The sequence below is a fragment of the Chiloscyllium plagiosum genome, unplaced genomic scaffold (genome assembly GCF_037043375.1).
Source record: "Chiloscyllium plagiosum isolate Xiang-an unplaced genomic scaffold, Cpla_swu_hap1 HiC_scaffold_22, whole genome shotgun sequence".
In the NCBI taxonomy this organism is placed as follows: Eukaryota; Metazoa; Chordata; class Chondrichthyes; order Orectolobiformes; family Hemiscylliidae; genus Chiloscyllium; species Chiloscyllium plagiosum.
Genome location: NW_028270160.1, coordinates 8368550 through 8382636, shown reverse-complemented (window position 1 = coordinate 8382636; position 14087 = coordinate 8368550). Strand labels below are relative to the sequence as shown.

Sequence of the window (14087 nt, the reverse complement as noted above, 5' to 3'; positions counted from 1 at the left end):
AGTGTGTGCAGCACTAACTAATTGCCTTGCAACAGAAGACTGCCTTGATGCAAATTCGGAGGCTGAAGCAGTCACAAATCTGCAGCACAGAGTAGATGACTGTCTCTCACCTGGGAGGGGTATGCGTGTGATGGAACAATGAGTAGCAGTACAATCACCAGGCAGACTCACAGCTACCAAAGCTGTTCAAGAAAGAGTTGATTTAAGTACCACATACAGTACAGCAACAAAGAGGTAAACTAATCTCGCTGATAAGTAAGCATGCATTTCCTTATATTATCAAACATTTTTCATATTGTCACAGCCACGGGTCAGAATCCTTAAGTACTGTGGACATTTTAAATGTGTAACTTCATAATGGTGGTTTTCTAAAAAAAAAAAAGGGCTGACACAGCCAGAAATGGCTGTGGATACAAAGTAAGTGGCTGCATGGAGAGAACACCCACAGCATGTCATGTCTACGGATGTGATGGAGCTTAAAACAACAAGCCTTCATAAAAGGAGAAGAGGCAAGTCGAAACAGATTGGACTGTGATTTCTTGTGATTACAAAAATAATGAGAGGCTGACAATCTCTTGCTCAACAGCCAAGCCAACTCCTGTAGATTATATCCCCAATATGCACATTTTGTGTATTTTTCTTTTAAAAGGGAAAAGCAGAAGGACAGGGTTAAAAACGCTGTTGCAACTCTACTGGAGTGTGTTGGTGGAACTGAGCATGCTAAGATACCTTTGTACTTTTCCCTTTTAAAAAAAATACACAAAATGTGTACAGTTTTCAGACATAATCAACGGGGGGGGGGGGGGGGGGGGGGAGGGGGGGGAAAGAGTCCAATGAGCAGAAAATTGTCAGCCCCTCACTGATTTCTTGTGACTACAAAAGTACAGTCCAATCTGTTTTGACTTGCCTCTTCCCCCTTTTTGAAGGGTTGTACTAACCTTGGTGCAAGTATTAGCATACTTGTGAAGGTCACAGTCAAATAACTAACTCCTAGTCATCCATGTTGCAGTTAGGAAGGATTCTCTCACTGAGTGCTAGAAGACAATTAACAAGACAAAGGGGTACAGAAGCAAATAGCTCTCTTTCCCTAAAAGCTGGAATTTAGTCAGTCAAAAGGAATCAGAACAGAATCTCAACCAAACAGCAAAACTGAATCCGGAGAGCAATTACTCAATGACCAATGGAACACTATCAGTAACCCCCAATGCAATGGCCACATGTAACTACCTGTCCAGTGACTAATTCAAAGACAGATCTAAATATCACTTTATAGAACATTTTAGATTAGATTCCCTACAGTATGGAAACAGGCCCTTTGGCCCAACAAGTCCACACCGGCCCTCCGAAAGTAACCCACCCAGACTCATATCCCTCTGACTGATGCACCTAGCACTATGGGCAATTTAGCATGGCCAATTCACCTGACCTGCACATCATTGCACTGTGGGAGGAAACCGGAGCACCCGGAGAAAACCCACACAGACACGGGGAAAATGTGCAAACTCCACAGAGACAGTTGCAAGGCTGGAATCGAACCTGGGACCCTGGTGCTGTGAGGCAGCAGTGCTAACCACTGAGCCACTGTGCCGCCCCAGTGGACCTGCTTCTTCTAATTCTTCTGGCATTTGATAATTAATAAATCCACTCTTCGTTAACTCAAGAAAGCCTGGCTAAATTGGATCATTTTAAAAGGAAGTTCTTTTGGGTCTAGGAAATAAGTTTCCACAAGGGAGGAAATCGGTTTTTGAATTAATCTTCTTGTGATGAACAAAGGAGCTGTGTGAATCAGAAGAGTCAGTTCATCCTTTTTCACCCAGAAGCGTAACAAATATATAACAGACTGGGGAATCTTGCCTGACTTCTGGGTGGTACAATATAGAACATTTTCATTCTTGATTATATAGCTGCATAGTACAGATGCGGAGTCTGTGATTACTAATCTATTTGAAAATGGTTCAACTAAAAGATACAAAAACAAAAGTTGCTGGAAAAGCTCAGCAGGACTGGCAGCATCTACTACTGCTTCAGGCTGAGTGACCCTTCCTCAGAATCCAAAACGTTAACTGTGATTTCTCTCCACAAACGCTGCCAGACCTGCTGAGCTTTTCCAGCAACTTCTGTTTTTGTTTTAGATTTCCAGCATCTGCAGTTCTTTCAGTTTTAACTAAAAGATATTTGAGAACAATCGAGTTTGATTATCCCTCTGCAGTCAATACAAGTCAGGTTTATGTAAGTTGTCAAACTTTAACCTTTTAAGCTGTGCCACGCCCAATCTGTACATGCTATTTTCATATTTCCTCAAATTAATATTATCAGAGGTGTTTGCACCTGCATCTTTACTATCAGACCATGAAGCAGTGCTTTGAAACAGTGGCAGCTTGTTTTCTAGACAGAGGTAGGTTCCTGACATCAGCAGGGCCTGTAGAAAATCACTTAAAATAAAATTGTGAACTTCAGTCACAAGTGTTATTATTAAACTTTTAATAACATTAATGAAAAGATGGAAAACACACCAGAGAACAACTTTCTTAGCTAGACTTATCTTAAAAGACGCACCCTCCCTCACTGCTGTTCTCCTTCCTCTGTTAATATCTTTCCTCATCTTTTGTTCTTTTTTAAAATAACTCTTAAGCTGAGGCACTTGATAGTCCGGTAAAAAAAAAATCAAAACTTTCACAACATTTTTTTTGAACATTAATTTTCTGCACAATGACATATTATAGAGCACTAAGTGAAGACTGAGTTTTGAAAATTTTTTTTACTCTTGCAATAACTATCCCCAGCAAAAAAAAAAAAATTCCAAGGTCAAGATTTGAAAACCATCGCAGTATTGGGAAATATTTTGCAAAGTATTTTTCCGCCATGTCCCTGGATAAAAATAAAAAGAGCAGCTTCGCCGATGGGAAATCCTTCTCTGACCTTCAGCTGCCAACCTCTTTTCTCGGTCACATCAGTTTTGTCAACACTGGTCACACGAGCTGCTCTCTAAATCCTGAACATACCATCTTACTTTCACTTATTTGAAATGAATGCAGACAGTTAAAAATCAAATGACAGTCTTTTGTTTTTACTTGTTTGCTTTCAGAGCCTGAAAACTACAGAATTAATTTTTGCAAATATTTACAGTATTCATTCTTTAGTCATCATCATAACATGGATTATCTGGTCATTCTAACACTAAATATTGCAATCACCCACAAACAGCAATCCTGCTCTTGTACATCCCACATTATTACAGCAAATCCATGTCGAGGAAGCACTTTATTGGCTGTAAAATACTTTGGGATGTCCAATGATTAAGAAAGTGCTACATAAATGATCAACCTTAAGCATCAACTTTTGTTGTTACGTTAAATCAGTTTAGCGTCTTTTTTTTTAAAAAAAAGGATACTGCAGGACAAAACAATTGGTCAATGGAGCAGTAATGAAGGAACTGCAACAAAGAGCCAAATCAGTCTTTAGCTGTCATATTGGCCAAACCGTCAGACACGTCCTTTCCAGAAAAATTGCCTGAAATTGCTGTGCACCTTATAATCAGAATGTAGGACCATCATGCAGGTCATGGGCATGTGTTTCAGGCTTGCACGAGTAATCAGTACCAATCTAATAGAGTTAAAGAGAAATGGAGACTTTCTTTTATTTTGTTAATTCATGGGATGAGGTGTTGCTGGCTTGGCCAACATTTATTAACCATCCCTAATTGCCCAGAGGGCTATAAAGAGTTAACTCTAAAAAAATTGTTGTGGGCCCAGAGTCACATGTAGACCAGATGAGGGTAAGGATAGCTTTGTCCTGAAGGATGATAGTGAACCAGACAGGTTTGTCCAACCATCAACAATGGATTCTGTCATCATTAGACTTTTAATTCCAGAGTTTTTATTGAATTCAAATTCCACGGCAGGATTTGAACCCAGCTCCCCAGAATGTTAGTTGAGTTTCTGGTTTAATAGTCTATCAATAATACCACAAAGCCATTGCTTCCCTAGATTTAATGCCAAACAGCATGGAGTTAGTGACTGGTAAATACTTTCGCCTTGCTCCAGTTGAAAGGATGATTATAGAGAGAGGTAACAGCAAATACTCATTTTCCAAAATAGCCACAACTCAAAGAAGTGAGAAATTGGATACGAGGCCACAGAAACAAAGTGGAATTTCTGTATCCATCCAATGCTTGGGTGTGAACCCACAAGAAAAGTAAAATTACAATGCAGGACAATATCTTGTTTTATGAAGAGGAACGGATTGCATACATACTAGAACTAAGACTCGTCAGAAGATGCCAGACAGAAACAATGAAAGGATAACTGAATTTTACGATTCTCACAATGGGGTAAAAACATGTTTTGAATATGGAAAAAGGCAATATGGACAAAGCTCCACTACCTGATAAGTCATTGAACAAGAATCTGGACATTAAAGGCATTAAAACAAAACAGTCTAGCCATGAGACAACAGCCTCTACGCTCTGGTGTAGTGATCGAACAGGAAAGTAGTATTGACCAAAAGAAGAATGGCACCAGAGGTGAAAAGTTCCATATGAATATCATTGCAATGTTCATCCTCAGGGATAGATAAATGAAGATGCATTTGTGGCTGGAGTGGGCAGCAATAACCACTCTCGGGTGGTCACCTGAAGACAAATATCGCTGAATAAACTGCGAGACCAGTTCCAAGCAAGTGAGAAACAAGATCCTGGAACTGAAGGTGTTGTGTAATGTAATAGCTCTGAAAGGGTTAATGCTGGGGACTGCATCAAAAGTTCCACCCAATCTGAATATGTCAGGCAATCTTGATGAGAGAGATCTTGGAGTGCTGTGGGATTGAAGTAGCTTTCTAGTAATGGGAAGGGAAAGATCATGGGGGAAAGTCAAAACAGAGTACAGAGTACAATGTCCAAGGTGCTATATAAATGTGTTGTTAAATTTGAACCGGTGTACTGTATTATTAGTTTCATTGCACTCTGATCAAAATCACCGAAAACCACTCTGACTGCTGGATGTTTCACTACACCACACACTGCTCTGCTGCCCTTAGTGAAGAAAATGCAGGCACTATTTTCAAAAGCCGCTATACATCAATTTCCTCCCTCCTTCAAACACTCTGCCTCTTTCTAACACACTCTTCAATTGTCAAGAGAAGGTACACTGATATTTGAAATATTGGGAGCTAGTATGGCAGAGCAGGCCAGGCGTTGGGGAGTTCAGCCACAATCCTATAGAATGGCTGACTCAAATGACCAACATTTGGGTGAAGATTTGTAGCTCGGGTGCTCGTTGTTGTGGTTCTGTTCGCCGAGCTGGAAATTTGTGTTGCAAACGTTTCGTCCCCTGTCTAGGTGACATCCTCAGTGCTTGGGAGCCTCCTGTGAAGCGCTTCTGTGGTGTTTCCTCCGGCATTTATAGTGGCCTGTCCCTGCCGCTTCCGGTTGTCAGTTTCAGCTGTCCGCTGTAGTGGCCGGTATATTGGGTCCAGGTCGATGTGTTTGTTGATGGAGTTTGTGGATGAGTGCCATGCTTCTAGGAATTCCCTGGCTGTTCTTTGTTTGGCTTGCCCTATAATGGTAGTGTTGTCCCAGTCGACTGGACCCACTACAGCGGACAGCTGAAACTGACAACCAGAAGCGGCAGGGACAGGCCACTATAAATGCCGGAGGAAACACCACAGAAGCGCTTCACATGAGGCTCCCAAGCACTGAGGATGTCACCTAGACAGGGGATGAAACGTTTGCAACAAAAATTTCCAGCTCGGCGAACAGAACCACAACATCAAATGACCAACTCCAGCTCCAAACTCTTACATTCGAAAGGTCAAAAGGGATGCATATACGCTAGGGAAACAAGTTGGCTATCAATCACTGTTGAGCACGCTAAGTCAACACTTCAATGCAATGCTACTAAAGAGATACTGTCCTTTGAATTAGATATTAATTTAAACCCACATTTCCTGTTTAAAATGAATGTTAAATGTCCTCTTGAAGAGGAAAAACACCATGTCTCCATTGTGCACTTCTCCTTCAATCACTATTTCCAAAAAACCATTCAAGTGGTCATCAATCTCAGTGCCTCTTTCTTACATGCTGACGTCAAATGGCACCTTGTTTGTTTTACCATAGGACCAGGTCACATGAAAATTATGAAACACACTTTAGGGGGAGCTAATAATGGTAACAGTGCATATTATAAATGGCAGAGTTTTGAAAACTGCACATGAGCAAAGAGTCTCTGTTGTCAGTACATACAAATCCTTAAAAAGGTGGCAGGGTAAGTTGAAAGGATGGCTATAAAGGCACTTGCATTACTTGGAATTATAGAAAGGGCGAGAGAAAACTAAAAGAGACCACTTTGTTTATCAAATAAAAACCGAAAGAACTGCAGATGCTGTAGATCAGAAACAAAAACAGAAATTGCTGGAAAAGCTCAGCAAATCCAGCAGCACCTGTGGAGAGAAATCAGAGTTAATGTTTCGGGTCAAGTCATCCTTCTGAGGATCCCCAGTTCTGGGGAAGGGTTATTCAACCTGAAACATTAACTCTGATTAGGGGCGGCACAGTGGCTAGCCAGGGACCCAGGCTCGATTCCAGCCTCAGGCAACTGTCTGTGTGGAGTTTGCACATTCGCCCCGTGTCTGTGTGGGTCTCCTCCCACAGTGCAAAAGATGTGCAGGTCAGGTGATTTGGCCACACTAAAAATTGCCCATTGCCCATTTAGGCGCATTAGTCTGAGGGAAATGAGTCTGAGTGGGTTAATCTTCCGAGGGTTGGTGTGGACTGGTTGGGCTGAAGGGCCTGTTTCCACACTGTAGGGAATCTAATCTAAATCTATGTGAAGGGCCTGTTTCCACACTGTAGGGAATCTAATCTAAATCTATGTGAAGGGCCTGTTTCCACACTGTAGGGAATCTAACCTAAATCTATGTGAAGGGCCTGTTTCCACACTGTACGGAATCTAATCTAAATCTATATGAAGTTCCACAACCTCAGAACATTTCTCCATTTTTATTACAAATCCTACATCTTTTCTTTCCCATCCCCACTCCCCCAAACCAGTGTCTTGTTTGTGTCTACTGACTTTGCTCTCAGACTCATTTTTCTCCTTTTCACAAGTATTCTCACATCAATTACTACCATTAGCATGTTTGTGTTTTGCTGTTTCTCTGGGCACCCTCACCATCTGTTTTACCCGCTCTACCTCCCATCTCTGTCAACAACACATAAAACCAAGATTTTCCAGACCCTTTCAGCTCTGAAGAGTCAATTAGACTCGAAATGTTAACTCTGTTACTCTCTCCACAGAATTATTTTCAGATTTCCAGTATTTAAGTCACAAAGGCTTTTGGGTTCTAGAATGGTTCAGAGGGGATTTACCAGGGTTGAAGGAACTCAGCTTCAGGGGAAGTTGTTAAACTCAAAATTGTTCTCCTTGGAAAGTTCAGAACTAACCTAATAAGGGTTTACTGTATGAGAAACTTTGACTGAGCAAAGATGCTCTGCAAAGGTCAGTGACTGGGGTCAAAGATTTAAAATCATTGGCAAAAAATGCAGAGATAAGGGCAAATGTTTTCACTAGAGAGAGGAGACAGGATTAGGAATGTCCTGCCTTCAAGAAAAAGTGTTGGTAGGTGATTCCAAAAATTAATTCTGAAAGAGAATCAGGCAGGAAGTTAGAGTTAAAAGTTTAAAACAAAAATGTAGGATTAAGCACAACTTCTCTTTCAAATGGCCAGCATAGGTGCAACAGGCCTGAGCACCTCAGGGCAGTTTGTGAATTTAGCATGAAACATACATGTTTCGTTTCGTTCCAACTTCTCTTCTCTTCAGCCTCCTCCCTTTACTTTCGGTGTGACTGCATCACCCTTACCTGGCTCTGCAGATAAATTAATCAATTGGAAACCACGGGTGATTTCCAGGTGGTGGCTGTCAATTGGAAAAACAACGGCGAGGAAATTGATGATGAGAAACTAAAAGTATTCAGTTATGTCAGAGCATTTCTGGATACAAGAAGAGAATAAAGAAAAAAAAACAAATGTTTTATGGTCTGGTGGTAATGCCCAATCTGAGCCAGGAGTCAGAGTCAGTGTCAGAGAGATGTACAGCACGGAAACAGACCCTTCGGTCCAACCTGTCTATGCTGACCAGATATCCCAACCCAATCTAGTACCACCTGCCAGCACCCGGCCCATATCCCTCCAAACCCTTCCTATTCATATACCCATCCAAATGCCTCTTCAATGTTGCAATTGTACCAGCCTCCACCACATCCTCTGGCAGCTCATTCCATATACGTACCACTCTCTGCGTGAAAAAGTTGCCCCTTAGGTCTCTTTTATATCTTTCCCCTCTTACCCTAAACCTATGCACTCTAGTTTCCCTGGACTTCCTGACCCCAGGGAAAAAACTTTGTCTGTCTATTTATCCTATCCATGTCCCTCATAATTTTGTAAACCTCTATAAGGTCATCCCTCAGCCTCCGACGCTCCAAGGAAAACAGCCCCAGCCTGTTCAGCCTCTCCCTATAGCTCAGATCCTCCAACCCTTGCAACATCCTTGTAAATCTTTTCTGAACCCTTTCAAGTTTCACAACATCTTTCTGATAGGAAGGAGACCAGAATTGCAAGCAATATTCCAACAGTGGCCTAACCAATGTCCTGAGTCCCACCTGCTCCAGAGGACAGTACTAACATCCCTGAACAGGTGGATTGGAAAATATTGTAAATGTAAATGATTTTCTCTCAAAACACATTCCAAAACTCCAGAATATGATTAATTACGATGGTGCTACCACAGAGATTGCACATTTGGCAAATACTTTGTTATTCAGTTATTAAGGTATGAGCTGTACCATGTTGTGTCCGATACAATTCCACCACATGACATACTTTCAAACAGGAATGGTGCTTAGCTGGCAAGCGATGAGTAATCCTTCTTGTTCCTGCTGAAACTATATAATTTTACAGTAATTTTATAAAGGATTGCTCCTAAATGTGGCTAAGGGCACCATGTCCAGTGTGAGAAAAAGGGAAGTTTTCAGCACTGAGACAGCACTGAAAAATAGAAAATTACACTATTTTGAAATATTACCTTGCCTCTGTCCCTCCCCAGCTCTTCAATCTCTTGTAATCTTGGCCCGAACATCTGGAAGCTACTCTCGAGACGATTCCACTTCTACCCCCATTTTCTCCTTCAAGATACTTCTTAAAATTCTTTAAACAGGAGAATTGACGTTTCGGGCATAAGGGCTTATGCCAGAAACGTCGATTCTCCTGTTCCTTGGATGCTGCCTGACCTGCTGCGCTTTTCCAGCAACACATTTTCAGCTCTGATCTCCAGCACCTGCAGCCCTCACTTTCTCTTAAAATTCTTTAAGCAAGCTTTGGCTTTCTGTCCTACAATGAACTTAAATAATTCCACATTAAACCATGTCTTATGGAGTTCCCATGAAACATGTTTTACCAAAGTTAAAAGGCACTATTAAACTAAGTTATTGTAAAAGGCAGTGAGCATATCTGGGATTATAAAAGCGCAATCTATTGTCAAAAAGGTTTGTTTTTCTGCAAGTGACTAATAGTACCTTGTGAGCTTAAACCAAAATAATGATTATAAAAGTTGTAATCCCAAAACGTCTAAGAAGACAACACTCCATTTGATTCCAAGATGGCCTTGAAATGCTTGTATGTGTCTCCTTGAAGGAGCCATTGGGAAGTAGTGACCACAATACAATAAGCTTCAATCTGCAATTTGAGGGGGAGAGGGTACAATCGGAAGTGACAATATTTCTGTTGAATAAAGGGAACTATGGAGCTACGAGGGAGGAGCTGGCCAAAGTTCAATGGTGCAATACCTTAACAGGGATGACAGTGGAGGAACAATGGCAGATATTTCTGTGTGTAATGTAGAAGGTGCAGGATCAGTTCATTTCAAAAAGAAAGAAAGATCCTAGGGGGAGACATGGGTGGCCATGGCTGACGAGGGAAGTTAAGAAACATATAAAGTTAAAAGAGAAACAGTATAACATAGCAAAGAAAGTAGGAAAACGGAGGACTGGGAAGCTTTTAAAGAACAACAGAGGATTACTAAGAAGGAAATATGCAGAGAAAAAATGAGGTACGAAGGTAAACTGGCCAAAAATATAAAGGAGGATAGTAAAAGCGTTTTTAGGTATGTGAAAGGCAAAAAAATGGTTAAGACTAAAATTGGGCCCTTGAAGACAGAAACAGGGGAATATATTACGGGGAACAAAGAAATGGCAGAAGAGTTGAATTGGTACTTCAGATCTGTGTTCACTGGGGAAGACACAAGCAATCTCTGAGGTAACAGCGGCTGAAGGACCAGAACTGAAGGAAATTTATATTTGCCAGGAATTAGTGTTGGAGAGACTGTTAGATCTGAAGGTTGATAAGTCCCCGGGACCTGATGGTCTAAATCCCAGGGTACTGATGGAGGTGGCTCGAGAAATTGTGGATGCGTTGGTGATTATTTTCCAGAGTTCGATAGATTCGGGATCAGTTCCTGCGGATTGGAAGGTGGCTAATGTTGTACCACTTTTTAAGAAAGGTGGGAGAGAGAAAGCAGGAAATTATAGACCCAGTTAGTCTGACCTCAGTGGTGGGAAAGATGCTGGAGTCAATTATAAAGGATGAAATTACGACACATCTAGATAGTAATAACAGGATAGGTCAGAGTCAGCATGGATTTATGAAGGGGAAAACATGCTTGACTAATCTTCTGGATTTTTTGAGGATGTAACTCTGAAGATGGACAAGGGAGATGCAGTGGATGTAGTATATCTGGACTTTCAGAAAGCTTTTGATAAAGTCCCACATAGGAGGTTAGTGAGCAAAACTAGGGCACATGGTATTGGGGGCAAAGTACGAACTTGGATTGAAAGTTGGTTGGCTGACAGGAAACAAAGAGTAGTGATAAATGGCTCCATTTCGGAATGGCAGGCGGTGACCAGTGGGGTACCGCAGGGATCAGTGCTGGGACCGCAGCTTTTTACAATATATATTAATGATATAGAAGATGGTATTAGTAATAACATTAGCAAATTTGCTGATGATACAAAGCTGGGTGGCAGGGTGAAATGTGAGGAGGATGTTAGGAGATTACAGGGTGACCTGGACAGGTTAGGGGAGTGGTCAGATGCATGGCAGATGCAGTTTAATGTTGATAAATGTATGGTTATCCACTTTGGTGGCAAGAACAGGAAGGCAGATTACTACCTAAATGGAATCAATTTAGGTAAAGGGGCAGTACAAAGAGATCTGGATGTCCTTGTACACCAGTCAATGAAGGTAAGCATGCAGGTACAGCAGGTAGTGAAGAAGGCTAATAGCATGCTGGCCTTCATAACAAGAGGGATTGAGTATAGAAGCAAAGAGGTTCTTCTGCATCTGTACAGGGCCCTGGTGAGACTACACCTGGAGTAATGTGTGCAGTTCTGGTCTCTAAATTTGAGGAAAGACATTCTGGCTATTGAGGGAGTGCAGCGTAGGTTCACGAGGTCAATTCCTGGAATGGCAGTACTACCTTACGCTGAAAGACTGGAGCAACTGGGCTTGTATACCCTTGAATTTAGAAGGCCGAGAGGGGATCTGATTGAGACATATAAGATTATTAAAGGATTGGACACTCTGGAGGCAGGAAACATGTTTCCGCTGATGGGTGAGTCCTGAACCAGAGGACACAGCTTAAAAATACGGGGTAGACCATTTAGGAGAGAGATGAAGAGAAACTTCTTCACCCAGAGAGTGGTGGCTGTGTGGAAAGCTCTGCCCCAGAGGGCAGTGGAGGCCCATTCTCTGGATTCATTTAAGAAAGAGTTGGATAGAGCTCTCAAGGATAGTAGAATCAAGGGTTATGGAGATAAGGCAGGAACAGATTCTGATTAGGAATGATCAGCTATGATCATATTGAATGGTGGTACTGGCTCGAAGGGCAGAATGGCCTACTCCTGCACCTATTGTCTATTGTCTCATCGATCGAGATGAATTGAGTGTGTGTTGCCAAGATAAGTGAGCTTATCCACTGCTGATGGGTTCGGATCATGGATTGAAACATTAGGTTTGTGATAGGGCATTCCTGGAGCACACTGGAACGTTATTGCAGTTTCATTTGTATTCAGTCTGTCGAGATCGATGACAAGACATACAGTAACTTCTTGAGTGAGAGTCTGGGAGTGAAGCGAAGCGTATTTGTCCATCAAACTGAAACCTATGGAGTAGTTGTCCTACCTACCCTGCTCTACGCATGTTTAGACTATGTACCAGTGTCATGCCAAGACACAACACACTTTCACTCGGGCTTCCTTTGGAAGCTTCTGAAGACACTGAGGTGCCCACCTACAAAGTACTATATTGAGATCACAGAATCATAGAATCCCTACAGTGTGGAAGCAGGCCATTCGGCCCATCGAGTCCACATTGACCCTCTGAAAAGCATCGCACCTAGACTCATCCCCTCACCCTATCCCTGCAATCCTGCATTCCCCGTGGCTAACCCACCTAGCCTGCACATCACTGGACACTATGGGTAATTTGGTATTGCCAATCCATCTAACTTGCACATCTATGAGACTGAGATAGGGCAAATGCTTTCACTGGAGAGGTGACAGGATTTGGGGTAACTGGAGTACCCAGAAGGAACCCACGCAGACAGGGGGAGAATGTGCAAGCTCCACACAGACAGCCACCCAGGGCTGGAATCGAACTTGGATCCCTGTGAGGCAGCAGTGCTAATCACTGAGCTGCCATGCTCCTGAAGCCAGAATGCTCATTACTGTCTTACTAAAACAAATCTTCGAGAGAGAGCTATGGTGTACTCTTTAGATGGTCAAACAAAGTGCTACAAGGACATTCTGAAGGCTTTACTTAGAAGTTCTGACACTGACCCAGATCCCAAGACAGGATCACTGCATCAGGCATGACCAAATTTAAACAAAAACAGCGCAATCTCCTTCAAAAGCAAACATTTAAGAGAGAAAAAAGAGGGAAAATGCTGGGAGGGGATCCTAAACCATCAACCCAGTCTAAAAATCAACAGCCTGTGGGAGCTGGAAAGAACATACTGGGCACAGAGCAAACTTTGCTGTCATCTCAGACCTACCAGAACCTTACCAAACATTCCAGATTACTAACATGGTAACAAACAGCATTCCCAATACAAGCCACCCAGCCTGCACATCACTGGACACTATGGGTAATTTAGTATTGCCAATCCACCTAACTTGCCAGCCCAATACAAGCTGTTTGTATTTTATACACAGGCATGCTATGACTCGATTTTTCGATAACAAATTCCAGCACAACAGGTTAACAGTGATGAAATGCAAATGCTTACTGTTAAGCTCTATGTAAGTAATGCATATCAATGTAAACTTTATTCTGGAATGGCTAGAAATCAGGCGTTTAACAGGCAAGCTCAGATTCAGGAATGGAGTTTCAAAGACAATAACAGTTCACCCGAAAAAAGGTTGAAGCTCACGTAACAACTGCAAAAGAGTTGGCAAGGCTGACAAACACTATCTGATAGCGGGTCACTGGACTCAAACCATTGATTCTGCTTTCTCACCTCAGATGCTGCCAGTCCTGCTAAGGTTAGCCAGCAATTTCTGTTTTTGAAAAGTATTATATTATTAGATTGGTCGTACTATAAGGTCAACATAGCCCAGAGATCCATACGGCTGCTGTATTATTAGAGTGCGCTAACTAGGGGTGGCACGGTGGTCAGTGGTTAGCACTGTTGCTTCATAGCACCAGGGTGCAAGGTTCGATTCCAGCCTTGGGCGACTGTCTGTGTGGAGTTTGCACATTCTCCCAATGTCTGCATGTGTTTCCTCCGGGTGCTCCAGTTTCCTCCCACAGTCCAAAGCTGTGCAGGTCAGGTGAATTGGCCATGCTAAGTTGCCCATAGTGTTAGGTGCATTCGTCAGAGGGAAATGGGTCTGGGTGGGTTACTCTTCGGAGGGTCAATGTGGACTGGTTGGGCCAAAGGGCCTGTTTCCACACTGTAGGGAATCTAATCTAACCTAGGGGTGGTTTAACCAGAGGGTCAACCATGCCTTAAGCCAGGGGAGACATCGAGAGCATCTATA

General features: G+C 42.4%; 1 protein-coding gene across 3 annotated transcripts in view; it reads right to left on the bottom strand.

The window, feature by feature from the left end:
* Nucleotides 1–14087, bottom strand: part of wbp1la (WW domain binding protein 1-like a) — a 121379-nt gene that overhangs the window by 54025 nt on the left and 53267 nt on the right. The window lies entirely within an intron of this gene.